Source organism: Giraffa tippelskirchi, chromosome 6 (assembly GCF_054371585.1).
Source record: "Giraffa tippelskirchi isolate mGirTip1 chromosome 6, T2T-mGirTip1v1.2.pri, whole genome shotgun sequence".
In the NCBI taxonomy this organism is placed as follows: Eukaryota; Metazoa; Chordata; class Mammalia; order Artiodactyla; family Giraffidae; genus Giraffa; species Giraffa tippelskirchi.
In genome coordinates, this window is record NC_137280.1 from 166609504 (window position 1) to 166633475 (window position 23972).

General features: G+C 39.7%; 2 long non-coding RNA genes across 2 annotated transcripts; one reads left to right on the top strand and one right to left on the bottom strand.

The window, feature by feature from the left end:
• The first annotated feature begins 8 nt into the window (after nt 1–8).
• LOC145509635 (uncharacterized) lies at nt 9–5175 on the top strand. The gene is made up of 2 exons (XR_014056253.1): nt 9–692; nt 4893–5175. It is a non-coding gene; the product is annotated as an uncharacterized LOC145509635 (long non-coding RNA).
• Nucleotides 5176–11786: 6611 nt separating this feature from the next.
• On the bottom strand, nt 11787–23194 carry LOC145509636 (uncharacterized). Its single transcript, XR_014056254.1, has 2 exons — nt 23117–23194; nt 11787–14384 (listed from the first exon to the last, which is right to left on the bottom strand). It is a non-coding gene; the product is annotated as an uncharacterized LOC145509636 (long non-coding RNA).
• Nucleotides 23195–23972: the final 778 nt, after the last annotated feature.

Consider the following 23972-nt stretch of genomic DNA (forward strand, 5'->3'; position numbering starts at 1 on the left):
CAGTTTATGCCGCAGGTCCTTGTCACTAAATAGATGTTCCGTTCTCACTGACTTGGGGCAGTGAAACATCTTCTGAGTCTGATGAAGCACACAGTATGGAACAAAGCCGAGTACTTTTTGTAAAGTGATTTTGTTATGTCGCTGAAGTGGCTGACTCTTTAAATGGTCTCGAGATCATACGCCATATTTTTTTCATATCTGTCAGGACCGGCTAGCTAAAGGCCCTCGACCTGCCTCTTAAGACCAGAGTGGTAATTTAACGAGAAGACCAAGTTTTATCTCCAAACAGCAACTCCTTCTTTAGATGAAGTGAGTTACATCAAGAGAGGGACAAAAAGAACCTGAGCTGGACTCAGGAAAACCAAGGCCTTTCGGTAAGCGTAATCGCAGGAGCCGGTCCGTGTCGAACTGCGCATGCTCAGGGCGGGCCGCCATTGTGGACGAGAACTCGGGCGTCACTTGGCGTCCTTGGTCGAAGTTGCTCCCTGAGACTCCCCAGTGCGCCTGCGCTGCCTGGGGGTGGGGTGTGGAGTGACGTGGGAGAGCGTGGTTGCAGTCGGCGTGTCTCCCGCGCTTTTCCAGAGAAAGGGCGCACGTGGACGGTTCCCCGTGGAGCTACGCCGTTGGTATCGAAGGCCTAATTTAAAGGCTTTCGGAGAGCTGCAGACACAAGCCCTGGGACTTCGCCCTAGGTAAACAAGAATGTAACCTGAGCTGGACCGTTAACAGCTTGCACCCCAACAAAAAGGGTGCCTACTCTGTTTTTTACAGCAAAGATGACAAAACTTGTACGATAATGTTTGCCTTTTTGTCTCATCTCAAGAACTATAGTTTAAGCCTTTCAGTTCAGTTGCTCAGTCGTGTGCATGGACTGCAGCACGCCAGGCTTCCCTGTCCATCACCAACTCCCAGAGCCTGCTCAAAACTCATGTCCATGGAGTTGGTGATGCCATCCAACCATCTCATCCTCTGTCGTGCCCTTCTCCTCTCGCCTTCAACTTTCCCAGCATTAGCATCTTTTCCAGTGAGTCAGTTCTTTGAATCAGGGGGCCAAAGTATTGGGAGTTTCAGCTCCACCATCAGTCTCTTCAATGAATATTTAGGACTGATTTCGTTTAGGGTTGACTGGTTTGATCCCCTTGCAGTCCAAGGGACTCTCACGAGTTTCCTTCAACACCACAGTTTAAAAGCGTCAATTCTTCAGCACTCAGCTTTCTTTATAGTCCAACTCTCACATCCATAGGTGACTACTGGAAAAACTGTAGCTTTAACTAGACGGACCTTTGTTGGTAAAATAATGTCTCTGCTTTTTAATATGCTGTCTAGGTTGGTCATAGCTTTTCTTCCAAGGACCAAGCATCTTTTGATTTCATGGCTGCAGTCACCATCTGCAGTGATTTTTGGAGCCCAAGAAAATGAAGTCTGTCACTGTTTCCATTTTTTCCCTATCTATTTGCCATGAAGTGATGGAACCGGGTGCCATGATCTCAGTTTTTTGAATGTTGAGCTTTAAGTCAACTTTTTCACTCTCCTCTTTCACTTGCATGAAGAGGCTCTTCAGTTCCTCTTCACTTTCTGCCATAAGGGTGGTGTCATCTGTGTATCTGAGATTATTGATATTTCTCCCAGCAATCTTGATTCCAGTTTGTGGTTCATCCAGCCTGGCATTTCACATGATGTACTCTGCATATAAGTTAAATAAGCAGGGTGACAATATACAGCCTTGATGTACTCCTTTCCTAATTTGGAACCAATCTGTTCCATATCTGGTTCTAACTTGCTTCTTGACCTGCCTATAGATTTCTTAGGAGACGGGTAAGTTGGTTTGGTATTCCCATCTCTTGAAGAATTTTCCACAATTTGTTGTGATCTTCGCAGTCAAAGGCTTTGGCATAATCAATAAAGCAGAAGTAGATATTTTAAACCTTTAAAGGCAGTTATTTTGGTTCACCCCTCACGGGAGGTGAGAGCACTGCATGTGATTGAGGAGTATTGTGGGCCACTGCAGGCTTGACCACATTTCAGACCACTGCTGTTCAGCCTCTCTCTGGGTCCAGGCTCAAAACTTTCAGTGTAAACTTTGGAACTCGCTATTTACAGGTGTTCTCTCCTACATCCCCGCTCCTACCCCCTCTGGTTTTCATTGACCCAAGTGTTGATTTTCCTCTTCTCCAAGGTGATCTGGGTTTGTTGCTGTGTTGAAACACAGAACTAGCCCTTTCATAGAACATGCACTGGAATTCTAAGGCACACAGTCAAATCAGCCCTATCTTTACAGCCAGAATAGTTAATATCCTGAAATCAGATAATAAAGAAAGCAGAACAATCCTCTGTCCCTTTGACACACGCTTTGCCTTCTTTTTCATTGCTGAGGGCAGGCTTTCTCTAGTTGCAGCCAGGGCTTCTTATCATGGTGGCTTCTCTTGCTGGGGCCTTCCAGCTCTAAGGTGCGAGGCCTTCAGTAGTTGCAGTGCTTGGGCCCAGTAGTTGCAGCTCTGGGGCTCTAGAGCACAGGCTCAGTAGTTGTGGCGCACAGGCTTAGTTGTTCTTAGCATGTGGGATCTTCCCAGATCAGGGATAGAAACTGTGGTGTCCCCTGCATTGCAAGGTGGACTCAACCACTGAACCATCAGGGAAGCCCTAAATGCAGTAAATCTTTGATTACCTAAGCTCAACTAATGGAAACCTTTATTGAAATGGAATTTTTCTTTCTGTAATTCACGTAAGACAGAAAATGAAAAGTTTTTAAAGAAACCAAATTACTAATTTATGGAGCAAGAATGGGATGGGAAACATGAGTCATTTGAGTGTCTACTCCTAATCCAACACTTTAGCAAACATTGTTAATTTGTTGTGGCACAAATCTTACTTTACTTCTTAACTCTGCTCCAGACAGCGACCATTAATTAATTGGATTTGGCTAGAATTGCTGTGCTGATTCTGGAGTATTCCCTGGGGTTAATCAGGGAATACTTTCCAAATATCTTAAACTTTCAATATGAATATATAGTTTGATATAATCGTCTTATTCAAACTCTTGAAAAGTAAAAGTGATTCAAGTACTCTTCAGTATTCTGGTCTATTCTACCGTACCTTGCTTGCTGCTGCTGCTGCTAAGTCACTTCAGTCGTGTCCAGCTCTGTATGACCCCACAGACGGCAGCCCACTAGGCTCCCCTGTCCCTGGGATTCTCCAGGCAAGAACACTGGAGTGGGTTGCCATTTCCTTCTCCAATGCATGAAAAGAAAAGTGAAAGTGAAGTCGCTCAGTCGTGTCTGATTCTTAGCGACCCCATGGACTGCAGCCTACCAGGCTCCTCTGTCCATGGGATTTTCCAGGCAAGAGCACTGGAGCGGGGTGCCATTGCCTTCTCCGATACCTTGCTTAGTAATGACTAAAATACAAAAATGCACAAATCTTCTTCATTCAACTCATTTACCCTTCATCAAACATATGTGTCAGAATTTTTCTCAATCTTGGGGAAACTCAGTCCCAATCGTTAAGCCTTGTGGTGGAAGGATATGAGTACAAAGTTAGAGAATAGTTTAATAGAGGTATGCAAAGGATTTATCACATCATTATTTCTTCCTCCCAGACTTTATCTCCTACCCTTTTCCCCACCACACACAGAGCTTGTCCTCACAAGCTGTAGAGGATCTTGACTGTCCAGAAATTAAAGTTCAGACTTCTTAGGCTGCCATTTAAGATCTTCAATAATTTGTGTCATTAATTCCGAGTAGAATGTTCTCTTACCTAATTGAACTACTTTGCTTTTTACTTTGTACAGCTCCCTTAGTTTTGTCTCACTGCTTTTTCCCTCTGTTTCTAATTCTCACCTTTCCTTCCCTTTTTCTTTTTTTCTTCACAATCATTGTATATGTAGATCCTGCCTGCCATTCTTAAAATGTGATGTATTCCATAAAGGTTTTGTTTAATATCGTTATGTTGGTTTCCTAGTGCTCCTTAACAAATTACCACAACTTGGTGAATTAAAACAGTTGACATTCATTCTTTTATGGTTCTGGACCATGCCCCATCTGTAGTCTCTAAGGGAGAATCTGTTTCTTATCTCTTCCAGTTTCTGCCAGCATTTGGTGACTATTTCTTTCCTTGTGGTTTCATCACAAAGACAGATCTTCTTTCCTTGTGTTTATATCACTCCAGTCTCTGTGCCTCTATATCACATTGACTTCCCCACTTCTGTGTGTCTCCTTCTGTCTGTATCTTATACAAATACATGCTATTGCATTTAGGGCCCACTCAGATTCTTAACCACATCTGCAAAGTCTTGTTTTGTTTTTTTCTTTTTTTGCCATAGATGGTAAATTCATAGGTTCCCTTATATTGTGAAAGGGTAGGATGTGGTGTTTCTAAACCTTTGGTTAATGTAAGTCCCTATAATTAGCCCCATCATCTCCATTCTGCTCTGGTTGAGACTCACTCTCTTCTGTGTATGCCTGGGAACTGAGAATATTTGATTAAGATTTATTTTATGCAAATAATATTACTTTCATACTGATGACTTTGATAGCACCATTCCCCTTTAGAACTACTGGAGGGGTGATCAGTCAGACCAGGTTCAGTCAGAGGAGAGAAACTATATTCATTATTTAAAAAGAAAATTTAATATTAAGAATAATGAACTTGGCATAAAACTAAATAGAAAACTGTAAGGGAAAAAAAGAATAGTAAGACACCACCATTACCAGGAGGACAAAATAAGGATTGGTTAGCAGGTGTTTCAGAAACTGCGAACTAGATTCACATGTTGCTATGAAAGGATGTTGCTGCTGGACTGAAGAAGTATTGGGACAATGCTAACAAGAATGATGCACCTAAAAAGCTTGAAGGAAGTAAGTGAGATGCAGAAAGTTGATTTTTTATCCTTCTAGGATTGCTTTTCAGCAGAATCCAACATGAAGACAGCTGGCAAAACAGAAATGTGGTTTACAGGATCTCAGCTCTCCCATCAGAAAGGGTAATGTAGAAGTCTGGGTTTGGAGCTAAAAGACAATAGCTTAATAACTGACACAGTCTTTGAGATGTTTTTGAGATTTACTATGCCATTTGTTTGCCTCTTAGACCTGCACAGGGTAATACCTGAGTAAGAATCTTATAGTTTGTTTTTCTTTTTTTAATGTACTTTGATTCAAAGAGTAAATAACTTGTTTCATATTCTTGATCTCCTACTTCATTGTCTTACTTGGATTAATGAGTGTCCTTGCTTTAGTTCTGTTCTTTTGTTCTTGTATTTTTTTTTCTATAAGAGTTAAAAATAATCCCATTATTCTAATAGAGATTTTTATTAAGTAAGGGCTTTTGGTTTACCTAAAATAGTGTAATTATCTTGATTCCAAATTAGAACACTTAATGTATTATTCCAAGTTATTCTTTCAAATGGTGGAATTTTAAATGTTTCCACACATTAAATTTTACATAGTTTTATTACTTTTTCTTTGAATATGAATCTGAGTTTTAAAAATATTCTTCAGACTATGGGGTATTTCACTGGCCCTCTGTTAGAACAGCTTTATTTTTAGTCTAAGCTACTGCCTAACTTCCAAACTTGGCTAAACATTCTTATCATTCCTTTTTTAATACGGCTTAATATGCTAGTCTTTAACATGAAAACATTATTTGCTCACAAGGAGTTCTCATGAAAGTAGACTTTATATAAATTGTGATATTAAACTTTCAGTAGGAAATGGTCAAGTAGAGAATATTAACAATGAGGTGTTCAAAAGAGCAATGGTGGTTTAATTACCTGAAAAGTACTTAAAAATGTCTGTTGACATAAAGTAACATGAAAAGGTATTATTTAGTCACTTGTGTTTATCAACTGAAACTTTATTATAAAGAATAATCTATGAAAAAACTTCTTTTTTATATTTTGTCTTTAAGATGTTGTATATCTAAAATTTTTATTTTCTATTTAAAATTTGATGGTCCAAAAATGTACATTCTCTAAGATCCCAGTTGTGAAAATGGGTTCAAGTTAAGCTAATGAAAGGCAGTAACTGTGCCAGACCTCCAAATACTGCAAATTCTTTTCCATAGGCAGATTTATAAATACCTCAATATGCTTTCTCAAAGTCTAGCCTTAACAGGGCAGTTTATACACTGGATTCTTTCATCCTAGCTTTGGGAAAACCACTCTTCTTGAGACACGTTCAAATGGTTCGACTTTTATTACTGTAGGTGTCCCTTTTCAAACAGGTTTCCCAAGGATAAGATTGTTTAGTTACCTTGGAGTTCGCAACTATCTATAATCAGAGGACATCTGGAAACTTTGGAATTAGCTTTTTAAAATGTGACTGGGGTTACCATAGTCACTAATACTCTGATAGTCCAAACTCATTTATTAACATATGAGGGATTTCCTGTCAAGGAAGTCAGAAGTTGGCTTTAATTGATCTGTGGTTGCCGCCTGAATATTAGTTCATGTTGAACTGATTTGTTTTTCTGAACACATCTTAACATATGTTAAGCCTGTATGGAATAAAGCTGACACAGTATAGTTTAGCCAAAAATAACCTGTTAGCTGGTAGTTTTTAGAACTTTCACTATTTCTATAAATATTAGAGGTGGTGCCTTATAGTACTTAATACATGGTCTCTTTATAGTCACTGGAGGAATTGATTATTTAGTTTGTGAATGAACAGTACCCTTTTCTTGAGTTTTTCCTCATAGTTCCCACTCTAGGCATTTTCCTACCTGTTTAAGTAAGGGTAGGTAGATTAAAAAAAATGAGGTGAAGTGAAAACTATGTTATTTTTATTGTTTTAATTTTATTGGCTTTGGTAAAATGGTTCAGAGTTTGAAAACATTGCACTAAAGGTCCTGGCTCATCTGAGGATCTTTTTTTGTTGTTTTCAGTAGTAGATTTCAACATTATTTTCTTAAATATTAAGGTAGATTATAATTTATGCAAATTTAAATTAAAGAAAATTTTTTAGTTCTAAAAGTATATTCTGAATGTAACATTTCATGTTAAAGTTTTTCAGTAATTTCATTTTAGCATTATTTGAATTTTGAACTTATTTATAAGTGATTGTTAGCAGAATCTGCTAATTATCCCAAATGTCTTTCCTGTCTAGCAATAGAATCTTCTAACTTCCAGCCGGGCACATGGCCCCCAAGCCAGAGATTACATTTCCAAGCCTTGTTAGTGCTCACTGTGATTACAGGTCTAAGTTTTTCTTGTGTCATGTGAGTACAAATTATAAACATGCTTTCGGAGTCTTGCCTTTAAAATATTGGGTACGCAGATACCCCTATTTCATTCAGTTTTTCTGAAGGCTCTACTTTGACCATCACAATAGTGAGCCAATGTCAACTATGCAGGTGTGGGCAGTACTCTGAGGGAATGTCTGAAAAAAAGAGATGGAAGGGTCCTGGCCCTAGGTGACATCATGGAGCAAGCTATCCTGCCATGAAGTCGAAGTTTATTCTTCCATAACGTAGAAGTTTTTTACTCTCTTAACAGGAGAGAGTAGTAAACCTCGACCTTATTTGAGTTGCTGCATTTTGGGGTCTTTTGTTATAGAAGATTAATTTATACCCTACCTAATACAGGTAGGATTTTAAGTGAAAACTTTTCCTTATGACTTTAGGTTTCAGAGGAGGCTCTAGGGATCAAGGCTTATAAATGCTACATATAAAAAGGCTGAGGAATAGTGAAGATTGAAAGATGACTGCCTGTATTGAGTATTTCTTGGGAGAGAAATGTCAACGTTTAACATTTCCTCTCTCACCTTTTCCGCAGAGAGGAGAGTGGTACTGGCCTGTACCTCAAGTCAAGTGATGGGGCCTTGAAGAGACCCATTTAGAGAACTTCACATTTGGCACTGAAAATTTAGAGTATACAGGGCCTGGTGACTGTCTCACTTCTAAGAGTCTTAAGTTAAAAAATTGGTGGGAGAGGTCTTCATGAAAAACAAAAGGAGAGGGGTGTATTGAGGCCACCCTGTGCTTCCAGAGTTTAGTTGGGCAGCGCTCAAGGGGGTTACAGAATGTTGCCCATTTACACCTGAATCATGCCAGGTGGGTCTCTTTGTAGTCACCACTTGTTGAACATGAACTTGCGCATAATGTCACATTCTGTAATGCCATGTTCATGGGCTATGCATCAGGTTTTACTGAAGACAGTGAAACTTATGACTCAGTCAGAGTCTAGTCAGGAAGCAGGAACAGTACCAATTATTTTTAAAGGAGAATTTTATGTAAATAATTATTAACTAAGTATTAGAGAACAGATAACCTCTTTAAGGGAGAAGGCAATGGCCACCCACTCCAGTACTGTTGCCTGGAAAATCCCATGGACAGAAGAGCCTGGTAGGCTGCAGTCCATGGGGTCGCTAAGAGTCAGACACGACTGAGCGACTTCACTTTCACTTTTCCTTTCATGCATTGGAGAAGGAAATGGCAACCCACTCCAGTGTTCTTGCCTGGAGAATCCCAGGGACGGGGGAGCCTAGTGGGCTGCCGTCTGTGGGGTCATACAGAGCTGGACACGACTGAAGTGACTTAGCAGCAGCAACCTCTTTAAGTCAGGGGGTACAAAAGGGAAGAGGTTGGTATCTTAAAGTCTTAGAGAAGGGAACTTGAGCAGGGAGTCAGACGTCTGAGGTGGAGTCACTGTGGAACTTTAGGAATGTGGAGATTGGACCAACAACTCTGGTGAGGGGTGCTGGCCATCTGGTACTGACCTGTCTGAGGGATATAAGGAAGGTGGTTTTGAGAGTGAAACTGCCACCCACGACTGCTTTAAGATCGACTGTTTCTGCTGAGAGTCAAGTGTCATCGCTGGAAGATGCTGACAGAAATAGGGCGCACACAGGAAGAGGCCAATTCACTTCTTCTTCCTTTCCTTTAGTTTTCTTCAGGAGATCCTATGGACAGAGCGCAGTAGGGGGCCAAGTGTTGCTTTTGGATAGGATCTTGGTTTGAGTGATTCCCAGCTAACATCAGTTCAGTCGCTCAGTCGTGTCCGACTCTTTGCGACCCCATGAATCGCAGCACGCCAGGCCTCCCTGTCCATCACCAACACCCGGAGTCCACCCAAACCCATGTCCATCGAGTCGGTGATGCCATCCAACCATCTCATCCTCTGTCGTTCCCTTCTCCTCCTGCCTTCAATCTTTCCCAGCATTGGGTCTTTTCAAATGAGTCAACTCTTCACATCAGGTGGCCAAAGTATTGGAGTTTCAGCTTCAACATCAGTCCTTCCAATGAACACCCAGGACTGATCTCCTTTAGGATGGACTGGTTGGATCTCCTTGCAGTCCAAGGGACTCTCAAGAGTCTTCTACAACACCACAATTCAAAAGCATCAATTTTTTGGTGCTCAGCTGTCATTATAGTCCAACTCTTATCCCTACCATGAATTCTGTATTTTGTTTTTAGGATTCACACATTTTGGTCACTCATTGAAGGCGAGTGCAGTTACTTCCCAGATGCAGCCCTGTCTATTCTGCTGTCATAATCTGCTTTAGTTTTCTCAGGAACAAGTCATTCAATAGACTATTTTGTCCCCCAACTTCAAGGAATACCTGAGAAGTTTCCAGGTTTTTTTTTTTTCCCCCAACTCTCTCTATTTAGGCTTGGGGTTAAGTGAGGATACCACTCACATCTCCAGAGTGGGTCAGAATGACAACTTTCTTAATGGAAATCCTCTTTGCAAATACTTCCATAATCCTCATCAACAAAATTCTTTATAAAGGTGAGTTTTCTATCCATTTCTCAGCTACCTATTTTAAAATCTTGTAGTAATATGAAGAAGCAGTTGTTGAACGTACATGTGAAAAGTTTGAATAAGATTGTTTCATCAAACTCTAGGTGGAACAAGGCAATATCTTTAGATTACTGTGTAATTTTGTGTGAAATTTAATATATAACTCAAGTAACTAATTTGATATTGTTAATAGGTATATGGGAATTCCACTTACATAAAAGTTTATATATTTATTTTGGAAAAAATCATTTTAATTGGATTTGCAATTGAAAAAATAGGAGATCACTTATCTTGACCTACATGATGGCACATAAATGTGTCATAAATCACAATTTAATTAGGCAAGGAGCCATGCATCAGTATTTTATTCTCTGCTTGATATTTAAATATACCAAGTAATACAACATTGATGTGTAACACAAATATATAGTTAACATTTCAACAGTTCTTACCCATTGAATTGCTTCCTACTGGTGAGTTTCTGGTAGTTATTATGTAGAGCATAACTATATATAGTAGTTATGCTAGCCAGCATTTAAAATTTAATTTTGATGAAGTATTTTTTATTTTTGGATATTGTATTGTTGATATTAGTTAGCCGTTAAAACCACCTTTGCATAATGACATTTATAATTTAATTTGCACTGAGACATTAGCATACTCATTTGAATCTGTCATCATTGTTGATTTTGATTTAATCTTTAAGAATATTAACAATAATTTTAAAAATATGTTACAGTGTTTAATATTACAATCATCTTATTGGCTTAAATAACTGTGTGTGTGTATATCTATATTTCTAGAACTTTTGGTTGAGTCTTTTTAAGAACAGTTTCCATTTCCCCACAGAACTTCCCCATCTGCTCACTTATTGTGTGTCTCTCTCCAAGTATTTTTGAGTATATTTATAAAGTATTTTCTGCTACCCTCAACATCTGGATATTTTCTGTTGATTCTTTTCTTTCTTGATATGGGCCAGGTTTTCTTGCCTTTTTCAAATATAGTAATTTTTTATTTGACAGTGGACAGTGTCAATGGTAGGGTGTAAGGATTCTGTATTATATTCCTGTATTACATTATTATCCTTTGGGTGTCAAATTTCTTTTTCCTGGCACACTAAATTTGTTAGTTAAATTACTATAAGATTACCAATAATAAATGCTGGAGAGAGTGTGGAGAAAAGGAACCCTCCTACACTGTTGGTGGGAACGTAAACTGATATAGCTGCTATGGAAAACAGTATGGAGGCACCTTAAAAAACTAAAAGCAGAGCTGCCATATGATCCTACAAGGCCATTCCTGGGCATATATCTGAAGAAAACCATAATTTGAAAAGATACATACACCCCAGTGTTCATTTAAGCGCTGTTTGCAGTATTTAAGACGTGGAAGCAACCTAAATGTCTACTGACAGTTGAATGGTTAAAGAAGATGTGTGGTACATATATACAATGGAATATTACTGAGTCATAAAAAAGAACAAAATAATGCCATTTGCAGTAACATGGATGTACCTAGAGATAGTCTTACTGAGTGAAGTAAGTCAGACAGAGAGACAGATATCATATGACATCACTTATATGTGGAATCTAAAAAAAGGCTACAAATTAACTTATACACAAAACAGAAATAGAGTTTACAGATGTAGAAAATATGATTACCAAGGGTAAGGGGGGGAGGGGAAAATTAGGAGTTTGGGGTTAATATATACCTACAACTATATGTAAAATAGATAAACAACAAGGCTCTACTGTACAGCACAGGGAACTCGACTCAGTGCTCTGTAATGGCCTGTATGGGAAAAGAATCTAAAAAAGAGTGGATATGTGTGTATGCATAACAAATTCACTTGGCTGGATACCTGAAACTAACACGACATTGTAAATCAACTGTATCCAAATGAAAAAAATAATAATAAAAGATGTGGTATACTTTTACAATGGAATATTACTTGGTTGGCCATAAAAAAGAACAAAATAATGCCATTCATAGCAATATGGATAGACTAAGAGACTGTCATAGTGAGTGAAGTAAGTCAGACAGAGAAAGACAGTTTCATATGATATCACTTATATGTGGAATCTAAAAAGGAAGGCTACAGATGAACTTATGTACAAAACAGAAATAGACCCACACAGAAAACAAGCTTGAGGTTACCAAAGTCAAAGGAAGGGGAGGGAGAACTTAGGAGTTTGGGATTAACATATAGACATACAACTATATATAAAATAGATAAACAACAAGGATCTACTGTATAACACAGGGAACTATACTCAATATTTTGTAATAACCTACAAGGCAAAAGAATCTGAAAAAAATAGATACATATGTATGTATAACTGAATCACTTTACTGTATACCTGAAACTAACACAGCATTGTAAATCAACTATGCTTCAATTAAAAAAATAAAAAAATGTTTTTCCCATTAAACAAATTGTTAGAAGATCCTTTTGATCTGTCAGAATTGGAATAATGGTTTGTTAGTGTAGGTCCAATTTAGATTTGTCTTTAATCCTAAGGTTTGTTTCTTTTTTGGGGTTTTGGTTCTTACTGTTAAGGCAGATTCTTTTAGGAGTTGCAACTGAGTACCTGAGAAACTTTACAAGATCTTTCCATTCCCTTTGCCCTGAACATTTTCTAACTTTGTGTGAGTTCTCTCTTTTTTTTCCATTCAACTCTTGGTAGCTACTGTCTACTAGTTCTCATGGAGTCTTAGCTTGAAATGCACAGTTCTGGCTGTGGCCAAAGTCCTGAAGGAAACTACAGTGCATGCTTCTATGTTACCTCCTCACCACAACTCGCCTCTCTGTGAATCCTGCCCCATAAATTCCAGTTGCTGCAATACCCCAATCTCCAGTCTTTGCTGTGTCAGCTCAGTGAGAATGATACTTTCTGCTTAAACTCCTCCTCACTGTATCAGGGTGCAGAAAGAGCCCCAGATGCTCACCTGACTTATTTCCTTTTGTACTACAGGCTGTCCAGTTTATAAAAGTAGTCATATATTTTGCCCAGTCTTATAATTGATATGTCCAATACTAGTTACTGTACAGTGACCCAAAACAGAAGGCTGTGTCCCTGCAAATCCTTTCTGTAATTATCTTTTTATCCTTTTTTCACTCAAAATCTGAATTCTTAATGAGTACATAAAATCTTACAAATCTTTTTTTTTTTTATTACTCTGCTTTTACAAAAACTAGAAAAGGAGGAAAAACTTCTTAATCATTCTGTGAAATCAGTATTATTCTGATACCAAAGCCAGAGAAAGACGTTACAAGAAAAGACAATTACAGACCAATATCTCTGTGAATGTACAGCCCCAAATTTCTCAACAAAATATTAAAAAACAGAATCAAGCAAATTTATGAAAAGGATTATATACTATGATCAAGTGGGGTTTATCCTAGGGATGCAAAGTTGATTCAATATACAAAACTGAACCAATAAAATGTTGTTGTTTAGTGGCTCAGTCATGTCCGACTCTTTGTAACCCCATGGACTGCAGCACATCAGGCTTCCTTGTTCTTTACCATCTCCTGCAGCTTGCTCAAACTCCTGTCCATTGAGTCGGTGATGCCATCCAACCATCTCATCCTCTGTCGTCCCCTTCTCCTACCACCTTCAATCTTTCCCAGCATCAGGGTCTTTTCTAATGAGTCGGCCCTTTGCATCAGGTGGTCAAATTATTGGAGCTTCAGCTTTAACATCAGTCCTTCCAATGAATATTCAGGGTTGGTTTCCTTTAGGATGGACTGTTTGGATCTCCTTGCCGTCCAAGGGACTCTCAAGAGTCTTCTCAAACACCACAGTTCAAAAGCATCAATTCTCAAGCGCTCAGCCTTTATGGTCCAACTCTCACATCCATACATGACTACTGGAAAAACCATAGCTTTGACTAGATGGACCTTTGTTGGCAAATAATGTCTCTGCTTTTTAATATGCTGTCTAGGTTTGTCATAGCTTTTCTTCCAGGGAGCAAGAGTCTTTTAACTTGATGGCTGTGGTCACCATCTGCAGTGATTTTGGAGCCCAAGAAAATAAAGTCTGTCACTGTTTCCATTGTTTCTCCATCTATTTGCCATGAAGTGATGGGACCGTATGCCATGATCTTAGTTTTTTGAATGTTGAATTTTAAGCCAGCTTTTTCACTCTCCTCTTTCACCTTCATCAAGAGCCTCTTTAGTTCCTCTTTGCTTTCTGCTATAAGGGTGATGTCATCTGCATATCTGAGGTTATTGATATTTCTCCTGGCAATCTTGATTCCAGCTTGTGCTTCATTCAGCCCGGCATTTCTCATGATGCATTCTGCATACAAGTTAAATAAGCAGGGTGACAGTCTACAGCCTTGACATACTCCTTTCCCAATTTGGAACCTGTCCACTGTTCCATGTCTAGTTCTAATCGTTGCTTCTTGACCTGCATACGGATTTCTCAGGAGACAGGTCAGGTGGTCTGGTATTCCCATCTCTCATAGAATCAATTAAATAGACTATAACAATAGAATGGGCATTGCTGGGTGGCTCATGTGGTTAAGAATCTACCCACAAGGCAGAAGACCTGGGTTCGATCCCTGGGTTCAGAAGATCTCCTGGAGAAGGGCCTGGCAACCCACTCCAGTATTTTTGCCTGGAGAATTCCATGGACAGAGGAGCCTAGACAATAGAATAAAAACCCATGGTCATCTCAAAACACAGAAAAAGCATTTGAAAAAAATCCATGTATTTTTGTGATAAAAGCATTCAGTGTATTAGGAATACAAGGAAGTTCCTAAACCTGATAAAGAGCATCTATAAAAAATTCAATGTTAACATCTCACTTAATGGTTAAAGACTGATAGCTTTACCCCTAAGATTAGGAGCAAGTCGAAGATGTGCCCTCTAATCATATCTATTCAACATTATAGTGAAGGATTAAGCTAGGGCAATTAGACAAGCAAAAGAAATATAAGGCATTCTCAAGTCCTATTTCTGGTGCAGTAAATTTTCAATTCTTAAAGAAATTATACTTAAAATTTTTAACAACTGGCTGGCTGTTACATTATACAATGACACCTCATTTCGCCTGTATCGTAGGATAACTTAGGACTTTTAAAATAACTGAAGCTTAAATTTCAAAGCTTGTACTTTACTTATTTACAATGAAAGTATTTCCACGATGCTTGACTTCCTTGACTTAAATAGTATTTGAATCTCAAAGATTAAACCGTGATGCACTGATACGTTGTTGAATGTGCTGTTTTATTATTCATTAAAACTGAATGCCCGTAGGACTTCCCTGGTGGGTAGTGGCTAGGATTCTGGGTTTTTACTGCAATGGCTGTAGTTCCCTTCCTGGGCTGGGAAGATCCAGCAAGCTATGTGATGTGGCCTCACAAAAAAAGGAAAAAAAAAAAAAAAGAACACCTTTACATTGTATGCTGCTGCTGCTGTATAGCAGAACCCAAAAGAAGACAAGATCTGGTCTATTCTTTCTAGGTTGTCTACTGGCTTTTACTTCTTACTGGCTATTATATCCACATATCATTTATCATGATGTAGTTTACTTGAATGTTGGTGTCTGCATGTGTTAATAACTGTGCCTGTCCTGTTCTGTAAAGTTCATGGGTCTCACAATAGGCCTTCCAGCCGTGTTTTTTTTTTTTTTTCTTTAAACCAACTTATAGAGGAGGCTATAGATTGTCAGAGTTCTGACCTAAGTGGAGACATTATTGTATTTTTATATTTAAACTAAGTTTTAAAAAATGTGACCAGACACTTTGAGACGAGTCTTGCTTATGATCTAAAAATAAACTTCTTATATTTTTGGCAAGTCTCTCTTGCAGAAGGCTTTAGTTGAAGTATGTGCTGTGCTGTGCTGTGGTTGTGCTTAATTGCTTAGTTGTGTCCGACTCTTTGCGACCTCATGGACAGTAGCCCACCAGGCTCCTCTGCAGTGGGGATTCTCCAGGCAAGAATATTAGAGTAGGTTGCCATGCCCTCCTTCAGGGGATCTTCCTAACCCAGGGATCGAACCCAAGTCTCCCACAGTGCAGGTGGATTCTTTACTGTCTGAGCCACCAGGGAAGCTCAAGAATACTGGAGTGGGTAGCCTATCCCTTCTCCAGGGGATTTTCCTGACCCAGGAATCGAACCGGGGTCTCCTGCATTGCCGGCGGCTTCTTTAGCAGCTAAGCCAGGAGGGAAGCACTTGTTGAGGTGTAATACCTTTTATTAAGCACTGTACTTGGCTTTTCCATGGCAAGGCACTTCCTCTCTTGTGCAGATGATAACTATACCTATCCCATAAGGTTTTGAGGGGATTAAATGAAATGTATATGTAAAATGCTTAACACAGTGCCAGGGGCATTACAGATTTACAATATTTTTTTTATCTGAGAGAGAAGGAGGAACTGAAAAAAGGTTAGTATGGATGGAGAAAGGCAGAATGCTGTACCTCTGGAGGAGGAAAAGTAGGCAAGGGCCAGGTTAGGATGTGTTAGGATTTTGGACTTTATACTAGGGTAAGGTGGAATCACTTGAAGATTTTAAGGAAGGTGTGACATAAACAGATTTGTGTTTTGAAAAGAACATAGAGGCCACTGTTTGGAGACTGAAAACTAGAGAAGCCAGGGTAGGTGTTCTTTCCTTTGGACAGTATGTCTGTAAGTTGAGTATCTTTGATTTAAATCTGTGGTTTTAAATCCTTCCCATAAGTACATAGCAGGAATCTTGGCTTCTTTTATTTTGACATAGTCGTGGTACACTTGCATGTCACGAAGCTCCTATGTTGTTGGTATTTTATGAACAGCTTGTCTATATAGGGCCACCCACATTTGGCAGAGAATAAGCAGAATGCCAAGGAGCCCGCCAGCCTTTCATTTGACTCTACAGGATAATGTATGCTACTTTTGACTTTCTTTTGGCCTCCTGGATTCTTAGGTAATGCCTGCCTTTTACATGGAAGCTAAGTTTCCTTTCCAGGTTTTATTAGTTTGGCAACTCTGTGGCATAGGTGCTACCATTTCCCTATTCCTCACCAATCTTGGATTTTTTTTTTGCATCTTTTGATTGCCAAAATCTTTATAAGATCACTCCAGGTAGCTATCAAATTGTTAGAGATGGCAAGAACATTAGAACTTATCAACATTTCTGATACAGACCCTTGGCAACTATTGACATCATCTCACTGCTGCCTTACTCTGAATGCAGGTCCTAACTATTTTATCTATGTCTGACTGCATCCACTGTAAGTGCCTTTGTTTTTTTTTTTTTTTTTTTTTTTTTACTATCTTTTGGTGTGCAGCCCTTGGCTCACTTCTTATAGCCGTGGAAGACTTGCCCTATCATATCTAGATCTGGAATGTCTGTTCTGGTCCTTCCCATTAATTCCTTACTTTATTTAACTAATCTGATTCTATTGTTGCCCGTTTCCCAGATTGATCTTATCTGGTTCATCCTGACTATCTTTCTTCAGGGGTTAATTACATAGGAAGAAAGTGAAATATTAATTGGTGAAGCAATGTGTTGTCTCAGATTTTCTTTTCAATATCCATGCAAAACTACTAAACAGGAGTGGTAGAACCAAAAATGAAAATGACAAGATCAAAATATGAAAGTCTGTTGATACTTGTTAAAGCTGGGTGATGATTATATTATTCTATTCAATTTTGTGTATGTATGGATTTTCCATAATAAAAAATGAAAAAGGATGACACATGGAGAATTCTAACATATTAACTGTCAGCCAAATAGAGGTCCTGGACAGGTGGGACAGAAACAACTGAGTGATGGCCACAAAGAAGGTACCCTGTGTTTTCTCAACAAATTGGACAGGCCAATCATATTGTCTCCTAATACATGGACCTTTTCTGGGGGACTCTTTATGAGGATCACTATTTATTGTTCTGTTAGACCCTGCTCTTCTGTGCAGAGCTGACTGACCCAGGGAAGGGGTCTTAAACAAAGTCATATGTCTATATAGCAGTGTCTCAGTCTGCGCATTATTGATATTTTCAGTTCCGTTCAGTCGCTCAGTCATGTCTGACTCTTTGCGATTCCATGGACTGCAGCACGCCAGGCCTCCCTGTCCATCACCAACTCCCGGAGCTTGCTCAATCTCATGTCCATTGAGTCAGTGATGCCATCCAACCATCTCATCCTCTGTCGTCCCCTTCTCCTCCTGCCTTCAATCTTTCCCAGCATCAGGGTCTTTTCTAATGAGTCAGCTCTTCGCATCAAGTGGCCAAAGTATTGGAGCTACAGCTTCAACACCAGTCCTTCCAATGAATGTTAATAGTTTAGACTGAAAAAAAAAAAATAGTTTAGACTGGATAGTTTTTTGTATGGAGTTCTGTCCTGTACATTGAAGATGTTGAGCAGCATTCCTGACTACCCACTAATACCAGTAGTGTCACCTTCCCTCCTTCTCAGTTGTAATAACCAAAAAAATGTTCCAAGACATTGCCACATGTCCCTGGGGGGCAAAATTTCCCCTAGTTGTGAACCACTGAAATATGTGAATAATGTGAGTTTTTAGTTAGGCTCTATCCTTGTGGCTGCTGGCCAACTTGATTTGGGTTTTTAGGTGTTAATAATTTTTCCACGCTGTATCAAAAGGCTGATTGTAAGTAGTATAAATAAATAATAATTTAAAATAGAAAATTTCAGGCTCTCCCAACATGTTTGTCTCCCTGTAATAATATAAACTTGTTTTAATCCCAAGCCCCCCTGGTTTTTCGTGTTAATCATATGCAGTCTTGACTTTTTTGCATAAAAAGTTCTTAGGGTCATTATTTCCCTAATCTCTGCGTGCAATACTTTATTTTACAAAATCATTTGTACGTTATTTTTTCATCATTTACAAAATACTGTTTTTCTCCTTTTCTGATTTTTAGGTATAATCATGTAATGCTAATTTTTACTTTTTAAAATTAAGATGAATCCTACAATGTCTTTGGAAATGTAGCCTTTACTTGGATGGAAGAGTCTGAAAATTTATTTGATAAATTTTGTGGTTCTGGGCACAGTGTAAATGAAACATTTTCAGGTGCTACAGTATATAAATATATGAATGTTTTTCCTGGCTCAGTTTTGTACCATAACTAGCCAACAACTCTTGTATTAACTTCTTCAACTGAATGGAAATGTACTAGTACATACTTTTGATTTAATAAAATCCTCAAAATAGGTTTTTGTGCTAATATATTTATAACATGCAGGTGTTTGACACAAGGACATAAATTACATGTATATAAAATTGATTCAGGGAAATACTGAAATGTGCTGGGAGGATATTAAAATATATATTTGAACATATATTTTGTAATTTAGCTTGAACAGTTTTCAGAACAGTTAGGGAGTTCATAGCTCTATTATATGGTTCATTTTTTTTTTTCTGTTAAACATTTCTAATCTTATATATTTTTTAACATTTCTCTGTTTTCTTAAGTGATTTTATTTTGTTAGTCTGGTTGTATAATTTCTTATTTTTTGGAGCATACACAGAGATATGAGAACTAAAAAATTCATGTAATTATTTCCAAGAATCTTATTTCTCAGCTCTTTTTATTATGTTTTCCTATAGAAATTCGCATAGTTTATAGTTATCTTACTTCTCAAGAAACACAAATCTTCTGGTCTCCTTAGAATGGCAGTCATATTTGTATGTTGTGCTAAAAAATATTGGTCACCCATATGAGAATTTAGAGAAACAATTCATTTAATAAAATGAATTATTTTAAAAAGATATTTAAATTAAGTGAAAGATCATCTCTGAAATTTCAATATGCTAATTTAATTTGCCTCTTCAGTTCAGTTCAGTTCAGTCGCTCAGTTGTGTCTGACTCTTTGCAACCCAATGAATTGCAGCACTCCAGGCCTCCTTGTTCATCACCAACTGCCGGAGTCTACCCAAACCCATGTCCATTGAGTCGGTGATGCCATCCAGCCATCTCATCCTCTGTCATCCCCTTCTCCTCCTGCCCCCAATCCCTCCCAGCATTAGGGTCTTTTCCAATGAGTCAACCCTTCCCATGAGGTGGCAAAAGTGTTGAAGTTTCAGCTTCAACATCAGTCCTTGCAGTGAACACCCAGGACCCATCTCCTTTAGGATGGACTGGTTGGATCTCCTTGCAGTCCAAGGGACTCTCAAAAGAATTCTCCAACACCACAGTTCAAAAGCATCAATTCTTCGACACTCAGCTTACTTTATAGTCCAACTCTCACACCCATACATGACTACTGGAAAAGCCATAGCCTTGACTAGACGGACCTTTGTTGGCAAAGTAATGTGTCTGCTTTCAAATATGCTATCTAGGTTGGTCATAACCTTCCTTCCAAGGAGTAAGCGTCTTTTAGTTTCATGGCTGCAATCACCATCAGCAGTGATTTTGGAGCACAAAAAAATAAAGTCTGACACTGTTTCCACTGTTTCCCCATCTATTTGCCATGAAGTGATGGGACCAGATGCCATGATCTTAGTTTTCTGAATGTTGAGCTTTAAGCCAACTTTTTCACTCTCCTCTTTCACTTTCATCAAGAGGCTCTTTAGTTCTTCACTTTCTGCCATAAGGGTGGTGTCATCTGCATATCTGAAGTTATTGATATTTCTCCCGGCAATCTTGATTCCAGCTTGTGTTTCTTCCAGCCCAGCATTTCTCATGATGTACTCTGCATATAAGTTAAATAAGCAGGGTGACAATATACAGCCTTGACGGACTCCTTTTCCTATTTGGAACCAGTCTGTTGTTCCATATCCAGTTCTAACTGTTGCTTCCTGACCTGCATACAGGTTTCTCAAGAGACAGGTCAGATGGTCTGGTATTCCCATCTCGTTCAGAATTTTCCACAGTTTATTGTGATCCACACAGTCAAAGGCTTTGGCATAGTCAATAAAGCAGAAATAAATGTTTTTCTGGAACTCTCTTGCTTTTTCGATGATCCAGCGGATGTTAGCAATCTGATCTCTGGTTCCTCTGCCTTTTCTAAAACCAGCTTGAACATCTGGAAGTTCACAGTTCATGAATTGCTGAAGCCTGGCTTGGAGAATTTTGAGCATTACTTTACTAGCGTGTGAGATGAGTGCAGTTGTGCAGTAATTTGAGCATGCTTTGGCATTGCCTTTCTTTGGGATTGGAATGAAAACTGACCTTTTCCAGTCCTCTGGCCACTACTGAGTTTTCCAGATTTGCTGGCATATTGAGTGCAGCACTTTCACAGCATCATCTTTCAAGATTTGAAAGAGCTCAGCTGGAATTCCCTCATCTCCACTAGCTTTATTCATAGTGATGCCTCCTAAGGCCCACTTGACTTTGAACTCCAGGTGTCTGGCTCTAGGTGAGTGATCACACCATCGTGATTATCTGGGTCATAAAGATCTTTTTTGTATAGTTCTGTGTATTCTTGCCACCTCTTCTTAACATCTTCTGCTTCTGTTAGGTCCATACCATTTCTGTCCTTTATTGTGCCCATCTTTGCATGAAAAGTTCCCTTGGTATCTCTAATTTTCTTGGAGAGATCTCTAGTCTTTCCCATTCTGTTGTTTTCCTCTATTTCTTTGCATTGATCGCTGAGGAAGGCTTTCTTAACTCTCCTTGCTATGCTTTGGAACTCTGCATTCAGATGGGAATATCTTTCGTTTTCACCTTTGCTTTTTGCTTCTCTTCTTTTCACAGCTATTTGTAAGGCCTCCTCAGACAGCCAGTTTGCTTTTATGCATTTCTTTTCCATGGGGATGGTCTTGATCCCTGTCTCCTGTACAATGTCACGAACCTCTGTCCATACTTCATCAGGCACTCTATCAGATCTAGTCCCTTAAATCAATTTGTCACTTCCACTGTATAATCATAAGGGATTTGATTTAGGTCATACCTGAATGGTCTAGTGGTTTTCTCTACTTTCTTCAATATAAGTCTGAATTTGGCAATAAGGAGTTCATGATCTGAGCCACAGTCTGCTCCCGGTCTTGTTTTTGCTGACTGTATAGAGCTTCTCCATCTTTGGCTGCAAAGAATATAATCAGTCTGATTTTGGTGTTGACCATCTGGTGATGTCCATGTGTAGAGTCTTCTCTTGTGTTGTTGGAAGAGGGTGTTTGCTATGACCAGTGCATTCTCTTGGCAAAACTCTATTAGCCTTTGCCCTGCTTCATTCTGTACTCCAAGGCCAAATTTGCCTGTTACGCCAGATTTGCCTCTCATTTATATTTATTAAAAATATGTTTATGAGTGCTCACTAAATGACAGTGTTCTTTTTTATCAGTGTTTCTCATAAATTACCTGAGACAGATTTTTTTCAGTAAGAAGGAGTAAGAAAAAATTGATAATGATTAACAAGAGGCTTACAGAGAATTAATTAGAATTGAGAATCAGTAATTGACAAATTAAGAAAATTATTGATTATGCATCTATTTTTAGAATGATAGTCACATAGCCAAGTTTCTCCTCTCCTTCAAATCCTCCTCTAAATATTCTCTTTCCAATGGGACCTACCCTGACCAACCTATTTGAAATTATAATCTTATCCCCACCAACTCTGTACTCACAATCTTCCCATAGTCTGTGGTCTCTGTCTCTTTTTCAATATTTTTAATTTGCTCTCAGTTTATAAAGCACTTCTCTTTGGCTGTGCCAGGTCTTAGTTGTGGCACACTGAATCTTTGATCTTCTTTGCAGCATGCAGAATTTTTAGTTGCAGCATATGAACTCTTAATTGTGACATGTGGGATTTAGTTCCCTTACCAGGGATCAAACCCAGGTCCCTTGAATTGGGGGTGTGGATTCTTAGCCACTGGACCACCAGGGAAGTCCCTGCATGCTCTCTTTTAGTAGCACTTATCACTTGCTGGCATATAACACATTTATAATTTTATTAATGATTGTCTGTCTCCTGGCCCCCTTTCCCCAACTCCGACCAGGTATAAAGTTCAAGAGGTTTTTGTCTGTTTAATATGCTTGTCATGCAGATGTCTGGTGCATAGTACATCAGTGCATTAGAAGAGTCGTTAGTTATCTAGAATTCTGGCAGGTAGATCTCTGCTAACTGCCATTTCTGCTATTGTTTTGTTGTTATTACTTCAAACTAAGAACGCTGAAAGATACTGAAGTATTATAATAGAGCAGGGCAGTGCGCAGCCCTTAGCACTTGGCCTTTGCTGGGCACCTCACAACCGGTTACTGGGCAGTGGTCACAGGTGGCGCTAGTGGTAAAGAACCCGCCTGCCAGTGCAGAAGGCATAGAGATGCGGGTTCAGTCACTGGGTTGGGAAGATCTCCTGGACAAGGACATGGCAACCCACTCCAGGATTCTTGCCTGGAGAATCCCATGGACAGAGGAGCCCTGGGGGCGGGCTACAGTCCATAGGGTCTCAAAGAGTCAGGCGGGACTGAAGCAACTTAACACACACACACAGTAATGCAGGAGCGTTAGAGGAGTTAGAGGTCCCATTCAGCCATTTGGTCAGCACCGTGGTGGGCCCCGCCCCCCAAGCAAGCAACTGGCAAAACAACGGCCGTTAGTGGTCCTGCTCAGCCATTGGTCAGCTCCGCTTCCGTTGAGTCCCTCCCCCAAGCGACCAACTGTCAAGGAACGACCGTTAGAGGTGCCGTTCAGCCAACAGTCAGTGGAGTGGCGGTCGTCTGGCGGAGAGTGAGGAAAGAGGTGGAGCCCAGCCTTCTCCTCAGGGGCTTCCAGCTCACGGAGCCTCAGGCCAGCGGGTGAGCTGGGGGAGCCCAGGGAGCAGGCTGGGGGCTGTGTCCTGCAGGGCTCCAGAGCCCTCACCAATGCCGCCTACTGGCTGACCCCAGGCCTTGAGGCGAGCTGCTACCCCATCCCGTCTCTACACCTAATGGTAGTGGCAGTCTGCATGGGATCCAGTCTGAGGGAATTGGCTTCTGCGGTTTGGGTGACCTGAGGAACCTGAAGGCCCGCTGGGCGCTGGAGGCCTGGTTCCCTCAGAGATGACAGTTGGGCAGAGTCTGGGGCCCTGGCCCCAAGGAACTGCCAACTAGAGACCTGCCTCCTCCTCAGGCAGGATCTGGACCTCAGAGGGTGAAAGTTTTGTGGTGGAGCCTTGCTCTTGTCATAACAGAGAATCACATTTGTTTGGTAGAGACTTACAGAAACTTGGTTACGTAACTATGACCTAACTTTAAGAACAAAGGATCTGACACCAAGAAGTTGGCAATAATCAACCCCGCTCCTCCCTCACCTTTCCTGGAAAAGGGTTTTTCTGAAAGTGTTCAGAGAATTTGGGGGTTTTAAAGC